The 18,756-nt window shown below is 39.3% G+C and overlaps 1 protein-coding gene across 1 annotated transcript in view; it reads right to left on the bottom strand.

The window, feature by feature from the left end:
* Positions 1-18,756, bottom strand: part of ITGBL1 (integrin subunit beta like 1) — a 211,323-nt gene that overhangs the window by 132,643 nt on the left and 59,924 nt on the right. The gene's annotated exons all lie outside the window — the stretch shown is intronic.

Below are 18,756 nucleotides of genomic sequence, written 5' to 3'. Positions count from 1 at the left end.
CGGGAGAGGCTCCTACCACTGCCGCTGCACTCGCCAGCCATGAGCCCGGCTTCTGGCTGAGCAGAGCTCCCCCTGTGGGAGTGCACTGACCACCAGGGGCAGGTCCTGCATTAAGCGTCTTCCCCCTGGTGGTCAGTGCACATCATAGAGACCTGTCATTCCACCATTTGGTCGATTTGCATATTAGCCTTTTATTATATAGGATATCAATAGCAGTAACTGAAAAATCAATTTGAGTCAGTTATTTAAGCCCCAATTCCCACAGGACAACATGACAAGGGCCAGGTGATGCTGCACATGTGGTGAGTTGTGTACAGGAGAGGAACCCCTAGGATAGGGATCCCAACTCTTGTATAATGGGCAGTAAACATGCCTGAACATTTCCCAGAAGGAGACATTAATTTTTTTTACTCAATTGTAAACAAATTTTCCTTTGCTCCAGAGGGAAACACCAGGTCCAACTTCCAAGGCTGCTCTCTGTACAAACATCTATGAGAAGAATTATGAGTGCCTGTGTAGAAAAAAATTACAGAAACAGAAGAGACCCATGGGGAATTATCTCCTAACACCTCTTCAAAGAGTGACACCTCTGTTACTCTTTCTGACAGATGAATAATGTCCCATTGTATATAACCACAATAACTTAGCTTTCCTTTATTGGTGTGCACTTAATTAGTTTTGATCATTTGCCACTACAAACAATGTGGTCAGAATCATTCTTCCATACACATGTATCTTTGCGCAGAAGTGTGAATAGATTTGGGGGAATTATTATTATGTGAAGTTTATGGATGAAAGAGTATGCATGTCATTAAAATTTTAATAGATATAGACAAATTTGTTTCCAAAACTATAATAAATACACTCCCACCAACCATGTGTGTGTGAGTATACACTTGCCAACACATAACTCAGGATATAATCTGTGTCAATCTGAGTGTTAAAAATCATACTGGATATCTTTTTTTTATTTTTTTAATATATTTTTATTGATTTTTTAAATATATTTTTATTGATTTTTTACAGAGAGGAAGGGAGAGGGATAGAGAGTTAGAAACACCGATGAGAGAGAAACATCAATCAGCTGCCTCCTGCACACCTCCCACTGGGGATGTGCCCGCAACCAAGGTACATGCCCTTGACCAGAATCGAACCTGGGACCCTTCAGGCCGCAGGCCGACGCTCTATCCACTGAGCCAAACCGGTTTCGGCAATACTAGATATCCTTGATGGAATGTGTCAACTATGGGTGAGGTTCAACATCTTTTCATTGTTTTACAAATCATTTTTTAATTAAAAAATCATTTTTGTCTCATTTTCTTAGAATTTTATGCTTATGTATTTTGCCTATTTTTTAATGAATTTGTTGGGACATTTTCATTATTTTTAAGAGCATTGTTAGGTTTTATATATTAAACTAGAGGCCCGGTGCACAAAATTTGTGCACTCGGGGATGTAAGGGGGGGTCCTTCAGCCCGGCCTGTGCCCTCTCACAGTCTGGGACCCCTCGGGAGATGACGCCCTGCTGGCTTAGGCCTGCTCCCGGGTGGCAGAGGGCAGGCCCAATCCCTAGGTGCAGCCCCTGGTCGGGCTCAGAGCAGGGCCGATTGGGGAGTTGGGGCGCCACCCCCTGTCATGCACAGAGCAGGGCAGATTGGGAGGTTGCGATGCCACCCTCAGTCATGCTCAGGGTAGGGCCTATTGGGGGGTTGGGGCACCGCCCCCTGTCACACTCAAGGCAGGGTCGATAGGGAGGTTGCGGTGCTACCCCCTGTCATTCACAGAGCAGGGCCAATCAGGGGGTTGAGGAGCTCCCCCCTGTCACGCACAGAGCAGGGCCCATCAGGGGGTTGAGGAGCTCCCCCCTGTCACGCACAGAGCAGGGCCCATCAGGGGGTTGAGGAGCTCCCCCCTGTCACTCACAGAGTAGGGCCGATAGGGGAGTTGGGGCACCGCCCCCTGTCACACACACAGCAGGGCGGATCAGGGGGTTGGGGCGCCACCCTCTATCACCACAGAGCAGGGCCGATCATGGGGTTGGGGCGCCGCCACTCTCACACTCAGGACAGGACTGATGGGGAGGTATGGCTCTACCCTGTCACACACAGAGAAGGGCCCGTAAGGGGGGGGGCGTTGGGGCACCGCACCCTGTCACACACAGAGCAGGGCCGATTAGGGGGTTGGGGCGCCACAGCCTGTCACACACAGAGCCGCTGGGCGATCAGGGGATTGGGGAGCTCCCCCGTATCAGGCAGAGAGCAGGGCTGATCAGGAGGTTGGGGCGCCTTCCCCTGTCACGAACAGAGCAGGGCCGATAGGGAGGTTGTGGCCCCGCCCCCTGTCACACACAGAGCCACAGGGCGATCAGGGGGTTTGGGCGCTGCCCCCTGTCACGCTGATCCCGGTGCTGGGAGGCCTCTCGGCTCCGCTGATCCCAGGGCTGGGAGGCGTATTACCCTTTTACTATATAGGATAGAGGCCTGGTGCATGGGTGGGGCTGGCTGGTTTGCCCTGAACGGTGTCCTGGATCAGGGTGGGGGTCCCCACTGGTGTGCCTGGCCAGCCTGGGTGAGGGGATGATGGCTGTTTGCAGCTGGTCACACACCCTTCAGGGTGGGGGTCCCCACTGGGGTGCCTGGCCAGTCTGGGTGAGGGGCTGAGGGCTGTTTTCAGGCTGGCAGGTGACTGAAGCTCCCAACTGCTCCTTTTTTTCTTTTTCTTTTTTTATTCTGGGCCAGCTTTAGCTTTGAGGCTCCAGCTCTGAGGCCTCTGCTGCTGAAAGCAGGTATCTGGTTTGTTTGGGTTCTATAATCGAAACAATGTGTAACTCCAGCTCTGAGATCCCGGCGGGCTGAAAGCAGGTTTCTGGGGTTTTGTTTAGCTTCTATATTTGTTACAATGTTTCAAACTGAAAGCTCAGAGGCCGGCAAGGCAGGTAGGGAACGTTGGAGTCCTCTGTCACTGAAGCAAGCAAACCTCATGTTCGCTTCCAGCTGCCTGGCTGCCGGCCGCCATCTTGGCTGGCAGTTAATTTGCATATCTCCCTGATTAGCCAATGGGAAGGGTAGCAGTTGTACGCTAATTACCATGTTTCTCTTTTATTAGATAGAATAAGTTAGTCTTCTGACTACCATTATATTGGAAATATTTTTATGACATATGTAGTTTCTCATAATCCTAAATCACCTGATCAAATTCTCTCATGCTTTCTTCTTAAAAGTTTGATTTCATGTATAAATCTGGAATTCTTTTGGTGCTAGAATAGGGGTGGGCAAACTTTTTGACTCGAGGGCCCCAATGGGTTCTTAAACTGGACCGGAGGGCCGGAACAAAAGCATGGATGGAATGTTTGTGTGAACTAATATAAATTCAAAGTAAACATCATTACATAAAAGGGTACGGTCTTTCTTTTTTTTAGTTTTATTCATTTCAAATGGGCCGGATCCGACCCGTGGGCTGTAGTTTGCCCACGGCTTTTCTAGAAGGTAAGTGTCTATATTTATTTTTCCATGTAGTGAGATATGGTTTCCAACACCACTAATACATGGTTTGTTTTTTTCCCATTGATTTAAAACATCACCTTTATCAGTACTACATATCTTTTTCTCAGCTCTGTGTAATTTTGTATTGCTATCTCTATTAATTCATGTGTGAATGCCAAACTGTTTTACATGCTTGATTGTAATAATGTGTTTTTAAAAATATTTAGTAGGTCTCTAGTCTCTCTTTTGTATCCTTTGTTTTCAGTATTTATCTTTAGACTCAGCTTAATTCTAAAAATAATTTTTTTGGAACTTTGGGGAAAGAAGTATTAATCACATTAAATATAAAGATTAATTTAGGATAAATTCAACAAATATACACTAATGTAGGAGGTAAAAACAGTCTACCAATTTCAATTTAACACTCAATAATGAATGGCTTTGTACTCACTACCCAGATAATGAAGAATACCCCGTTTACAACTACAACTGCGCAAACTATTCTGAATTTTGTTTATGATTTTCTTTATATTTTATTGCATTTGTATACATGCATAGATACTGGTTTAACTTTACATATTTTCCTTTATAAAATACTGTATCAATACTCTGTCACTCAAGGTTATATTTAATTTTATAATAACTTTTTACTTAATACTATGTAAGATTCATTTATCTTGTCACATGTACTTGTATTTTATTCATTTTCATTTAATATACTAGTAGCTCATTGCATTATTATTTTTGAAAACTATATTTTCATCTGCTGTTGGACTTTGGGTTTGTTTCAAGTAGTGTCAATACCAATAATGTGACTATAAGTAGGAGACATATTGGAAATATTTAACAACTATGAGTAACATGTCTAAACACAGGCCAGCCTAGAAGCTCCCAACTAGCCTCTGCCTGATCCCTCTAGTTCAGTGGTTCTCAACGTTGGCTGCACATTAGAATCACCTGGGAATCTTGTTAAAATCCTGATTTCTGGGCCTCATCATTAGTAACAAAGAAACAGATTTTCCGGAGGATGAGGCCCAGAAATCAGTATTATAACAAGATTCCCAGGTGATTTTAATGTGCAGCCAAGTTTGAGAAACACTGCTCTAGTTGTTGGGTCCTCATCAGATCTGAGGCTCCAGGTGAAGTCCTGCAGTGAAGAGAACAGCTGAAGGATCTTAGGAACCCAGGGGCCACATCTTATCACCTGCTATGCACTAATTAGCAGTATTTCAAAATTAACAACTGTTCTAATTTAATCAGCACATAGAAGCTGTATACTACCCTGACTATAAATATTCTTGAACATACTCTAGAATTTCTCTTCTATGATTTCTTTCTTTCTATACCATTATATAACCAGAATGTTGGCTCAGTGAGAACCAAGATAGTCTTGTCTTATTCATGATTGTATGCAAAGTACCTAGAAAAGGAATTTACTAAACACTTTCATCTTTTACTTCCTTGACAGATTTTTTTCTCTGGATGTTTCTTTAAAAAAAATGTTATGACCATACATTTTCTCTCAGTTTTTGCACATTTGAAAATATGTCTTTTGCAGAAATACCTAAGTGCCGTCTGTTATATAAATGTCCCTGAATAAAGTGACTTTGCTTTCTTGTTTGTATTTAGCCTGATTCTCCCACAGGATTCCTTCTCTTTCAACTAAATAATTTTACCACGTTATATTCTACTGTTTGTTGATCTGTATGTTTTTCTGGAACATGTTGTTCCCTTACTAGAGGTTAAAGTGAACATATTTTAAACTGAGTAATTCTGAATTATATCTTTCAAATCATTCAGTTCCATGTTATTGTTTCTCTTCTATATGTCAATTCTATTGTATACCAATTCCATGGTATACAAATTCTAGTAGGTACACCAATTACAATTATGTTAGATCTCCTTTTTTCCTTCTTCATATGTCATTTTCTCTCTAATCTTTGGTAAAACAGTTGGTTATTTTTGATTTCATTCTTTTTTAAAAAACATATTTTATTGATTTTTTACAGAGAGGAAGGGAGAGGGACAGAGAGCCAGAAACATCGATGAGAGAGAAACATCAACCAGCTGCCTCTTGTACACTCCCCACTGGGGGTGTGCCCACAACCAAGGTACATGCCCTTGACCGGAATCGAACCTGGGACCTTTCAGTCAGCAGGCCGATGCTCTATCCACTGAGCCAAACCAGTTAGGGCTCATTTCATTCTTAATAGTCTCAAGCCTGTGTTTCTTGTTCCTGACTGACCTAAGAAGTGTCTATTCTTCTTTTCTCTGCATTCAGTCCTGTGGCTTTTTTAAAGACTCCTATATACTCCTAGACACACAACACCAGTTCATTTTACTTTTCTATAGGCAGCACAGCATAAAGTTTAAAGTACTTTTTGTACTGCTGGTGTACAAATTCTCACTATAGAGCTTTGTTGTGTGAATTTGAGCAAGTTATTTAATCTCAGAATACTCACCTGTAAAATGGGAACATGGTAGTATTTACGTAAAAGTGTTCCTATAAGGATTAATTCAGATAATTGTAAAGAGCTTAAGACAGTGACTGTCACATAATAAACACCATGTAAGTATTTATTAAATTATTATATAAATTATCTCTTTTCCTCCTGGAGTACTTGCATCTCTCCGTTTAACTCTATTGCCTGGAAGTGATATATATATATATATATGGCTTATAAAGAACTCTTTCTTTTTAATTTCATAACATCAAAAATGGTTCATAATTTTTATTAGCTCCATAGTAAGATCTTTCAGGTGTTGATTTATTACCTGAGTTTTGTTTGTTATGTTCATGTTTTGTATTTCTTTCTTGTGTTATATTTTCTTATGCTAATTTCTTAATTATTACTCATCACAAATGAGAGGGATTTTTTCTGGAACAATTATATTTGAAAAGATAATGTGGAAAGGAAAAAGAGAAGTGAAGTTCTCTATGAACATTCGTTTGCACATATGTGCAAATATTTTATTATTGATTTCTAAAGGTAAACTTGATGAGCTAAATGTTATATGTATATTTAAGTTTAAGAGTTATGGCCATAATGTTCTCTAAAATGTCTGTGACTTTCATTTCTGCCAATAATTGCAAGTCAATACTTCTTGACTTGCATTGCTTATGCTTTTCTTTCTTCATAAAATGCTACCAGAGTATACCTGAAACCTATATAGTATTATTAACCTATGTCAGTCCAATAAATTCAAAATAAAATAAAATGCTATCTGACTCTAAACTGAGAGAGGAACCTTTTCCAGACTCCAATTATACCATGTATGTATCTATTACTTCACTAAAACTTAATAATCTCTTTACATGGCTCTCTTCCTCACTAAAGTGTTAACTTCTTTAGGACTAAGGCTATGTCATCTTAATTTTATATCCTTGGCTCATATCCATTTTTTGGCACATAATGGTTGTCCCCTAAAAGTGTTTGATAAATACATAAATAGTAAAGGTAATACAAAATTACTGTCCATAGGCCCAGTTCCAGTAAATAGGACAAGTAGATTATGAATCCAGCTTTCTCCCTACAAATCATACTTTTCCACTATAATGTTCCAAAGTATATGAATATAAATGAAAGGACTTGCATCTAGGTCAAAAACCTATTTCGCAGACTTATAATTATCCTTCAAATTGCAAATGACTCATTCATTCTAATACTGACAAAATTATGGTGTATGGTTTGCATAGACAGTAATAATATGTTTTAATTCATATGGGATTTTGAAGCTTGGTCCAGATATAGTTTCTATCTATGTAACCAGAGTTTGACATAAGATTAATAAAGCCTCATAAAATTACTTAATAATTCTATTTTGATTAAGCTGCCACTAACCAACTATAGATATTTGTGACTCAAACTCAATTGCTCCTCATGCAAACAATCGTACAGAATCCCATATTGCTTTTTCAGGTGAAGATATCTACTACATTTAGAGTCCATTCTTAGGTAAAATGTCTGAGAGTTAATTATAGTAACTTAATAACTTTTGATCTATGTGACAACTTTAATTCTCTATGAAAGAAGACAAACATTTCTGATTTATATGAACAATGTGTGCTTTAACTTTAAACAATAAAGATAAATTTTAAAAAATTAATAGTTTTGCTTATTTAGGATTATTGAATCAACCTTGAATCTAGGAACTTCAGTGAGATTATCATAATGTTATGTGTTGAATGAAATAAATTGCCCAGCTGTCAAAATTTTCATTTTCATTTCAACTTAACTTTTGCCAAAGCCACGTCACAGCATCTCCAAGTTGCCACATTTTGTCAGTCCTAATGGTTGAAATCAAAACTTTTCTTTAAAATGTTATGTATTGCTAAAGACTAAGTTGTATATGAAATTATTTTAATCTAATACATTTATGCTACTTAAGCTATGTATTCTAGTTTAAAACATTGCCTAAGTTCCTCGGCCAAAATTTCTTTTAGTTCTTCCCAAATAAAGACAGAATAGCCTGGAGAGCCGGTCTCTGACTGCCAAGACGTGCTTCCAGGCAGAGCTGATATAATTGTTCTGCAGTCAGGGCTATAATAGTCAATTTTATTAGAATATCATGAATTTCATATATCTCAAGAGACTAATCATGGAATGTGGCAGGAGAGACCACATTAACACTATCCCCTCCCTATGCTCACCATTCTAGTAACATATGTGTGATCATATCAGGGAGAGAAACATTGGATGCTAGAATAGGTTTAGGGAATAACTTATTGAAATGCAGATTTTGCTCCTCAACATAGAAAAACATCCACTTCTATATGAAGATACACAATCAAATTCCAGCAAGTGAAAAGAAGTGGAGAAAAATGTCTCCAGTCATGATTTCCATAGGGGTTCGAAGATGTTTTAGAAGAAGCTAAAAGTTCAAACTAAATTTTGACCAGATAACTTTTGAAATTTGACCACTAAGCCTTTTAATGGTAAAATTAATACAATTAAACTATTGATCAATTTTCAGATTTATTCTTGTAATTATAGAAGTTTGTTCTTTGATTATGGTATTCAACTTTGACTTAAACTCAGTTGAATGTTGATATGAACACAGCCATTGAGAATATGGTATTGTTGACGTCAATTGTGTATGTTAATATTGCTCCCAATAGTTTTTTATTTTCCAAATAATCTTATGTTAGTTTAATTATATGTCTTTAACCATGCACTAAAAATTGGACCTAATGTTAGGAGTTAGGGACTAATGTTTCTAAGCTTCCACTGATAACTACAATCATCCTTAATGATAGGCTATTATTTAGATTTGTTACTTCAATTAATCTTTTTATTTTATCAAAACAACTAGGGGCCAGTGCACAAATTTGTGCACCTTGAAAGGAACTGTGGGCCGCGAGGCTGTGGTGGGCACAGGGGTTGGTCTCGGCGCATCCTCCATGCCCTCGTCCAGCCCCTCCCATGTGGCCCCTGGTCCCCTGTCTGCCAGCAGCCCTGCTCCCGCTGTAGGTCCCAGAGTGGGTGCAAGCAGGACCAGCGCCATCTGCGGGTGCGAGCAGCAGCTGCTGCCTCGATTGCCCCTCAGGAGCAGGGGGAGGTGGAGAAGCCCTCAGGGACGATCGGGGCTGGCATCTGCCACTCACACCTGCTGACGGCGCCAAACAATAGGGACCAGTGCTGAGTACCGGCAGTGTGTGTGACCAGGGCCATTCCCAGCAGGGGGTGCGAGAGGCAGTTACTAGCCCCGATTGCACCTTAGGAGCAGGGGGAGGTGGAGAAGCCCTGAGGGGCAACGGGACCAGCAGCTGCTGCTTGCACCCGCTGACAGTGCCAAGTGATCAGGGCCAACGCAGGGCACCAGCAGCAGGTGCGAGCGGTGGCTCCAGTGCCGACAGTGAGTGTAAGCGGGTCTGGCGCTGGCAGCAGGTGTGAGTGCTGGGCGAGGCCGTGGAGCACAGGATCAAAGAATTTTCAGTAACCACCAAAGACTTGCCTCGATGACAGTGACTGGTGCCCCGCCTTGGTCTGGAGACCCTGTTCACCTGCCCCACCATCCTGTTGCGGCTGATGCCTGCCGTGTTCCTCGCTCTGCTGCCTGCTGCTGATGTCCGCCATGCTCTGCACACAACCCCTGGTGGTCAGCACATGTCATAGGGACTGGTTGTTCGGTTGTTTATTTGGTTGTTCCATTGTTTGGTCTATTTGCATATTAGGGATAGATAGATGATAGATAGATAGATAGATGATAGATAGATAGATAGATAGATAGATAGATAGATAGATAGATAGATAGATATTGTAGAAAACAAAACATTTTTCAAACTGACAGTTTAAAATTGTTTTGCATTTGTACATTCTCTCTTTATAACTTCATGTTGAAAGAAAGATTGTATATGTTCACCTGATTTTCTGTCCTCTTTCTAATCTTAAGCACCAGGGAGTAAAAAGAACTTTCCTGGAAGAAACAGTATTTAGAAAATGTTTAATAGGGATGCTATTTATAATCCATGGAACTTAAAATTTTAAAAGAAAGTTGAATAGGGAATTACCATCTAAATATGCTGATATTGAACTCCAAAAATATACATTAACATATATTTGGAATCTTTTAGAATTTATTTAAGCATCTATTAAGCAGATCAATTATGAACTGGATTTTTAATTTGTGATGAATAAACCCATCACTTGTCAGATAGTGTATGAATATTTACTTTCTGTATGATCTTAAAATAGAAATTAGCTTTTTAGAAAAGTAGAGAATTACTGCAAATAATTTTTGTATGCATTTACTTTTTGCTTGCATAAATGCACTTAATGGTATCAAAAATCATTAAAAAATTAACATTGTTTCAAACAAATAACTTACGTCTAGGTAATAATTTGACAATATTAGTTCTTTAGCCCTAGTCACTTTTGCTTAGTGGTTAGAGCGCTGGCCCTCAGACTGAAGGGTCTAGGGTTCCATTCCGGTTAGGGGCATGTAACAGGCACTATTCCCAGCCCCGAACAGGCCTGTGCAGAAGGCATCCAATTGATGTGTCTCTCTCACATAGGTGTTTCTCTCTGTCTCTATCCCATCCTTCCACTCTCTCTAAAAATCATGGAAAAAACTATTCTCAGGTGAGGATTAACAACAACAAAAAGAGATTAGTTCTGTAAATATAATTATACGAGAGGCCTGATGCATGAAATTTGTGCAAGAGTAGGCCTTCCCCTGGCTGCTGGCACTGGCTATCCTCTGGCACCCAGGACCCAGGCTTCCTTCCAGCCACTGGCAGGCACCCGGGACCCAGGCTTCCCTCACAGCCCCGGCTTCGTCTGGAAGGTCATCCAGAAGGATGTCTGGTCTAATTAGCATATTACAGTTTTATTATTATAGATACCCTATTTTTAAATGTACATTTTATTTGTCTTGGATCTTTTAGAGCAAATCAAAAAGTATGAAACCCTCTAGAAATGACCACCTCACTAACAAAGCACCTAAGTTACTTAATAGGCAAGTTATTTTTTCAACAAAGCTATGACACAAAATAATGTAGCATGTTCCAGATACTAGCAGTCCCTGTTTTGTTTTTTAATATATTTTTATTGATTTCAGGGAAAAAGGGAAAGAGAGAGAGAGATAGAAACATCAATGATGACAGAGAATCATTTACTGGCTGCTTCCTGCACACCCCCTACTGGGAATGAAGCCCACAACCCGGGCATGTGCCCTGACTGGGGATCAAACCATGACATCCTGGTTTATAGATCGATGCTCAACCACTGAGTCACACGGGCAGGGCTAGCAGTCCCTGTGTTTCAGCACACACATCATCTTTCCAATTCTGTGAAAACACTCAATGAGCTTGACTTCACATGATATTAATTGTATTGCTTGTAAACAGCCCAATATCTAACTCAAATAAAATAGGATTTAGATAATACTTAACAACTGAATAAGTGAATAAACATTAATGATTGTGAAAAGCTTAAACCACCTTTAAGCTACAAGAAGGAATTTTAGTCCAGTGGTGAAGTAGCAGAAAGATCAGAGCACTGAGCTCATCCTATAGGCAATGATTCTACTTCTTGTTCAGTAAGTCTCTTGGTCATTTTTTCATTACATGAATATTGAAAACCCTCAATTGAAACCACTAGAATAAGACTGTAAAACTAACTATATGGTTTAGATATTTCATGAACTTAATGAATTTAATAAATTTAGTGAATTTGACCACTTAAATGTTATCCATATACCTCCAAAAGTTTTGAAAATCAACAGAATGTTCCTGTAAAATTAATTACTAGAATGAATTGGAACTCCTATCACAGTGCCAATCCCCTTTTTTAAAAGGAGGAGGCCGGGGGGGCGGGGAAGAAAATAAAAAAGGAAAATAAACTTACAGGGTACTTTCAAATATGTGCCTTTACATTCTTAGTATTTTTCTTTTTTTTACATTAACACTGTCAGTCATTCTACTCTACACAATACCACATTTATTTTTGAATAGTAAAGACTACACATCAACATATTTCAGCTCAATAATAGAAAAAGCTTTCTAGTGGCCAAAACTGTTTAAAATGCATTGGGTATCCTTGTGAAAAAAGGGTTTCTCTTATTGCTGAAGGTGTTCAAAATAGTTTAAACAACCGCTTTAAAAAGAAACTGCACAGCCCTAGCTAGTTTGGCTCAGTGGATGGAGTGTCGACCTGCTGACTGAAAGGTCTCAGATTTTATTCCAGCACAGTGTGCTCAGTGTTGCGGGCTCGATCCCCAGTAGGGCGTGTGCAGGAGGCAGCCGATCAATGATTCCCTCTCATCACTGATGTTTCTATCTCTCTCTCCCTCTCCCTTCCTCTCTGAAATAAATAAAAATATATTATTTTTTAAAAAAGAGAAATTGCACAAAACTCTAGTTAGAGGTAGGTAGTTGTTTCACTCGTTCTTTAACTCAACATTTAAATGGAGTGCTGACTCTGGGTCAAGGGCTGTGTTAGGTACTGAGGGCCAAAGGCACTATTAGGTATCTTAAAGGAGTGGTGAGTCTGCACATCTATGACTCCTGTCTTCGTAGTCCTTATACATGAGTAGAGGAGGCAGATATTAATCAAAAAACTATACAACACATGTAAAATTACATTAGCAATGATAGCTATATAAATAAATCAGTTCGCCTAATGACCATATTCTTCCCAAACATGATATGGGTTCATTTTTTGACAGTCTCTACTTTAGGTATCAAGCTCTACTGTCGTATTTACATTTTTTGATTTAAGAATAACTAAGCCGAAACCGGTTTGGCTCAGTGGATAGAGCGTCGGCCTGCGGACTGAGGGGTCCCAGGTTCGATTCCGGTCAAGGGCATGTACCTGGGTTGTGGGCACATCCCCAGTGGGAGATGTGCAGGAGGCAGCTGATCGATGTTTCTCTCTCATCGATGTTTCTAACTCTCTATCTCTCTCCCTTCCTCTCTGTGAAAAATCAATAAAATATATTTTAAAAAAAAAAAAAAGAATAACTAAAAAAAGAATGCGTGAGAAAATATTGAGTTCTATAATCTATCTCTCACTAATAAAAGAACTGGGTTATTTCCTACATAAAGTAAATCACAATAGTAGCCATGCAAGAGGATTATATATAATCTTAAGTATATCATCAATAGTATTAACTGTTTTTTGAAAAGAAAGCTATGCTTTCAATTGGGAAAACTTCCAACAAAGGAACCATTGTTCCCTAACTCACAGTGTAGAGGACAGCTGGCAAAAAGAGAGGGGGGAGGAGGGGGGGGGGGAGAGAGAAAATAGTTCCTTTCCCTTAATTTCATTAAGACGCATAGATTAATCATCCTTAACTGCAGTGAAACAATTCTGTCACCTTCTCTTTTGAACCCACATTAAGACCGAGGACTGACACACAGCCCGTAATTCTCAGCCATCACGTTTCCTCTACTACAACAGATTTAGTCTGAGGAGCAATGAGTAAAGCTTTTATGAAAGTCATCATGGTCCACGTGGCAATTGCTCATGGCAATGTGCAGCGATGGTCCCTCCCACAAGCTGATTCTGAATTATGGAAGTGACACACCCTGGGTCTGGGACAAAATCAAAGATTACTATGATGGACTGACACATGAGCACATGGTTCTATTTTCTTTTACTAGTCAAGGGCACTCTGGAACTCTCTCACATGCTTCCATTTTAAGTTCCAAGTGCTGTCAATGGACTAAAAATAAGTAACCCCGAATGTGAACAACATAGTGTTTAGTTTTTGACATTTTGGAAGTCACCTGCGTTAAAAACAAGTCTATGGTTTTCTAAGGTGAAAAATAAGCAGTCTTGAATTAGCATTAATCCAGAGCAGAAGGCTCACTGTCAGTACACATACAGAGTATCTTTGTCAAAACACGCTTCCTAGATAGTAAAATCTCATTAATCTGACATTCAGCTAACAAAAACACTTACAGCTTCCAACATAGTGGGTGGTGTGCTGTGGGCTCCAGGACACTTCTAAGCCAATTTCAATGGCCAGGAAATCAGAGAGTTGGGCTCTCCACAAAGAAGACTGAGATGGTTTGCCAAGGACAGGAAGTCGTGATAAAAATGAAAAGGCTACTTTGTTTGCCACACAGGGCTGGCATTCTCCTCTTATAAATAGGTAATTTAGGGTTATTCACAGATTACTGAAACACTTCCAACAATAAAATTAATTTCCTAAGAAATCTTGGATCTAGGACCAAATATTTATTTCAAGAACAAAGAAACTGGGATGGGCAATCAGTTGTGTGTGTTTTTAACAGACTGATATGCTCTAAGAAAGGTAGCGAAAGAGTGGCTTTTCATAAAGCAGCAGTATTCCCATTTAGTTTACATTTTGAATTTAAACAAAAGGAAAAAAAAAATCTCTGAATGACCTGAGGTGAAATCATTGGGTGAGAAATGAATGAGAATGGAGATGTCTGTCCACTAGCACCATTTTGCCTTTAGCTGTATAACCAACCACCCTCTTTACCTCTGAAGATATTGCTTCATTTTTCTAACTTTGACATTTTATGCCATTGTTAATCTTTGCTCTTGCTCTTTGACACTTGTCTATATAGTTCAAAAATATGTCTTCCTGTGTCTGCGTTGAAAGCTCCTTGAATTTTTTTCATTCTTTTCATGAAATGTAAATACCATGAGTGAAGGAGTCCTGAATTGTTCCTGGCACCTACAACTATGCAGATGGAACATAGTACATACTAGCACATGGCAGACACCCAATAAACATTTGCTGACTAAATAAACCTCCATCAGTGTCCCACTTAAGAGCCTCATCGTATTTCTCTCAGTGTACTCAAAAAGTTGGTGGCCTGGTCTTACTGCTCCTAATGGTTCTGCCTCCCAGGAAGCAGTTGTCTGTATTTTTCCCCCCTAAATCATGGTTCTAACAAAGCTATTTCTCTTCTCACTTTTGAGAGGGTTTTAATGGCATCACACAGCTGAACTCAAATTCTTTCTGGACTTATTAGGAATAAGAGAAATCGTGACCTCCATGGCTGGGACAACAGAGTTAAGTTGGATGGTATAGTAGGTGGCTCTTTCTTTCTTTCTTTCTTTCTTTCTTTCTTTCTTTCTTTCTTTCTTTCTTCTTAGTGTAGTTATCTAGAAAAAATAACTAGAGGGACAGATGTAATCAGTACAGTGTTTCAATTATGATTTTACTTGTGCTCATTGTGGATGAATAATGTCAGGAAAAGGGAATGGGAAGCTGTTCTGCGGTGTTAGGAGGCCTTGATGATGCTTCTGTGGGTGGTGGGAAAACCATTCTGTCCAGGCCTTCTGGTGCGGGTCTGTGAGTCTCTATTGTACCCCTGTTACCACCCACTGCTCCTCTGACTGCATCTCCTACTCCTCTGCCCTCCATCTCCTCCATTCCAGCCGTACTGGTCCTCTTCCTGTTCCTTGAATATGAAGGCAAGGTCTTGCACATTTGCAAGCTTTTCTGGCCACTGTATTTAAAATTGCAGCTCTCCTCACCCCAACAATCCCTATTCCCTTTCCCTATCGAAATTCTCTGTAGTATTTATCACCATCTAATATACTTTATTTTTTGCGTATTTTGTTCTTATTGTATTTTCCCCATATTACAATGAAAGCTGTCTATGAACAGAGATTTTTGTAGGTTTTTATTTTCTGTATTTTCTAATTCTAGAACAGTCCCAAGAAATGAATGGAAAGAGTGAAAGAATGGATGAACTAATAAATGAGGTTTCCACTTCCTTCTTAAGCCCTTGCCACCAGTGTTTGATTGGAAGCATATTTTGGCCTGTAACATTCTGCATTCCCTCCCCTAGCCCCATAGATGTGTGAGGTACCCAGCCATCATCTGGTTTCATTATTCTTGCTTTGGTATCTTAGCAAATCGCTTGCATTTTTAGCTTCAATTTATCCTTTCCTGCCATTTGCTAAATCCCTGGGTTCCAGTGAACCAGTCTTGCGGTATTTCTCACATCCTGCCAGAGTCCCCGTGAAGTCGGCAGGACATCCTGTGCAGAACAATGATTAGCTTTTAAAAACATGATGAGGTGCTGTCTCCTCCATGGAGCTATGACAACGTGGAAGATGGAAGATGATACATGACTTGGCAAGTTTCCTGGCTAAAGAATTACTTCTTTAATTTTTATCCCCTAAGAACACTGGATTTCCTCTACCACTCACCACTACTGCACTCATTTCAAGTAGCTGAAACTTTCCAAATACAGGATTAAACAAAAGAAATACTACCTCTACAAAGCAGCACTAGTGGTCTGTTAATAAAGAGATGACATTACTGAAAAATAATTTCATCTGGAATTTTGATCTTGCTAAACCACTGATTCTAATACATTTTTGTTTTATTTCATAACTAAAGGCTTTAGTGAAGTCCCACAAGTATTTATATTTTTCAATGCACCTTAAAGTCTTTATATTATTACTAGAGGCCCAGTCCATGGATTTGTGCACCAGTGGGGTCCCTTGGCCTAGCCTGAGGGGATCAGGCCGAAACCAGCTCTCTGACATCCCCCTAGGAATCCCAGATTGTGAGAGGGTGGTTCTTGGGTGACACACCCTGGAATCGGGCTCCCTCTTCTCTGATTCCGGGTGTGTCACACAAGAACCGCAGCTGCCAAGTCACCGCAGCTTGGCAACTCCTGCATTGAGTGTCTGCCCCCAGGTGGTCATTGCATGTCACAGCTACTGATCGGATGGTTGAACGGTCAGACGGTTGCTTATAGGCTTTTATATATATAGATTTTTTAAGAGGCAATATGATAGTGCAGTAAGAGAAGTAGACAGAAACAGAAGATGGAAATTTGAGTGAAAGTTCTATGTGACTTATCACAAATCTTCCCCTTGCCAGGTTTTCATGTTATCACTAACAATATAAGCCTAATATTTCAACTCTTATCTCAAAAGAACATGTACATGCTCGTGAGTGACAAATTGTTTCATACTCATAAACCACTGTATGCACACATGACATTGCTAACATCATGTGAAATGTTGCTATGCTACTGAGGAAATAGATGACTTAGCACGAGACACTAATGTAACATGAGGACCTCCTTTCATCCCATTTGACCATTAGCGTTAGCATTGCCGTCATCATCATCAACAGGTCATCATTTATAGCAGGAACTCTACTAGATGCTTCATGCAGATTATCTCATTCATCCTACAAATAGTAATGTAAGTAGGTCTGTTTGCATTTAGGAGATTATTGCTAGGAATTTAACTTTTGTCTGTCTGACTCCAAAGTTTGTATATATTCCCTTTATTCAAGAGAAAAGAAAAAAGAAAGTAAAAAAAAAAAAAAAGAGAAAAAAGTTCAGTGAAGGTTAAACTGCACTTTCCAATATAGCAGCCAATATCCACATATGGCTACTTGTATTTAGGTTCATTAAGTTCAAATAAGATTTTGGGTCTTTCTCACCAGCTACTTAAACAAAAGATCCTGCCACACCTTGACCCAGTTCCACCCCAGCAATTACTACATGGCAACTTCAATCATCTTAACGTAAAGAGAGCCACATTTTCTGTACATGGGACATTGTCTTAAGGGGTTTTTATTTGTGTGTTTTAATCAGTAACCCTCTTGTCTGGGATTTAGTAATGCAGCCTTCTGTTTTCCTGTCAAATTTTTATCTCTGATAATAGTGTCCAATAATTTTTAACTCAAATAATATTCAACATTGAGTTCCTTATTTTCACTAGCCTTATTTTATGTGCTCTGTAAGCTATCATATTGTACAGTGTGAATAAAGAACATTTCCATCACTGCATGTAGTTCTATCAGGCAGCTCTGGGTGAGATCATGGCCCCCTTAGCACAATACCCTGTATCATACATGGGCATCTAGACACTTTTTGTGGAGGCCTGAGTAGAATATTATAACATAACCTTCAAAAGGTTTATTCCCCAACTATTGTTAAGCTTCTCTTCATATTCCATTATGAATCTGGACATATTTGTTTTAGTGCATGGCACTAATTTTATTTTCCCTGTTTAGTACCTATTAGAAAAAAAAGGAGTATTCTATTGTGTACATGTGTTTGTTTAAAATAATCAGTGTCAGACATCAAGAACTGCCTTCAATTCATATGTCTAAGTATAATGGGCAAGAGCATGAAGCAAGTCCTAACTGCAATTAATGAAGTGAGTGAACTTGGACAAGTGATTTGAGTAGTCCCCTCATCTGTGAAATGGAGATTGTCCAATTAAACAAGGCAATGTTTACAAGGTATAAGCATAGTTTCAAGACATAATAAGCACATGATTAATTTTGTTGTTACAATGATAGTGTCATAAATGCTACGTGTATTTGACTTGGACTTTGTAAGGAGGAATCATACTTTCTTAAGGCCAAGGCAATACAAATGTGGAGGTTCCCTAAGTTAGACAAACTGAGCAGATGTACTCAGTATTGGTACTAACAATAAACTGTTCTTCTCTCCTTGAATCACTAAAATGCAGTAGTTAATTCAAATCAATAATTAAGAAGAGGTTCTGAATGACAAAATGGATAGCCCTAGCAGAATTAAGGCAACTCTGCCTTGTTCCGTTGGAGGCAGCACCAGTTGATATAATTTTAAAGATGATTCATACTGTTTAGGCAGATGACAAAAGTACCTGAGGAAGACAGACACAGTTAGAGTTACCTAGCAAAACCATTTTGAGTTGAATATTTATATTAATATACTTTTAAACAATAATTTTAAATCAAACAATCCCATGCTAAAAAAAAATCATTTCAAGAAAAGAGGCATAATTTTATGGTTTCTTATAAACTAAAAAGGAACTTATAGGCTTTT

Source organism: Myotis daubentonii, chromosome 2 (assembly GCF_963259705.1).
Source record: "Myotis daubentonii chromosome 2, mMyoDau2.1, whole genome shotgun sequence".
Taxonomy (NCBI): Eukaryota; Metazoa; Chordata; class Mammalia; order Chiroptera; family Vespertilionidae; genus Myotis; species Myotis daubentonii.
This window is presented reverse-complemented; position numbering and strand designations above follow the sequence as displayed.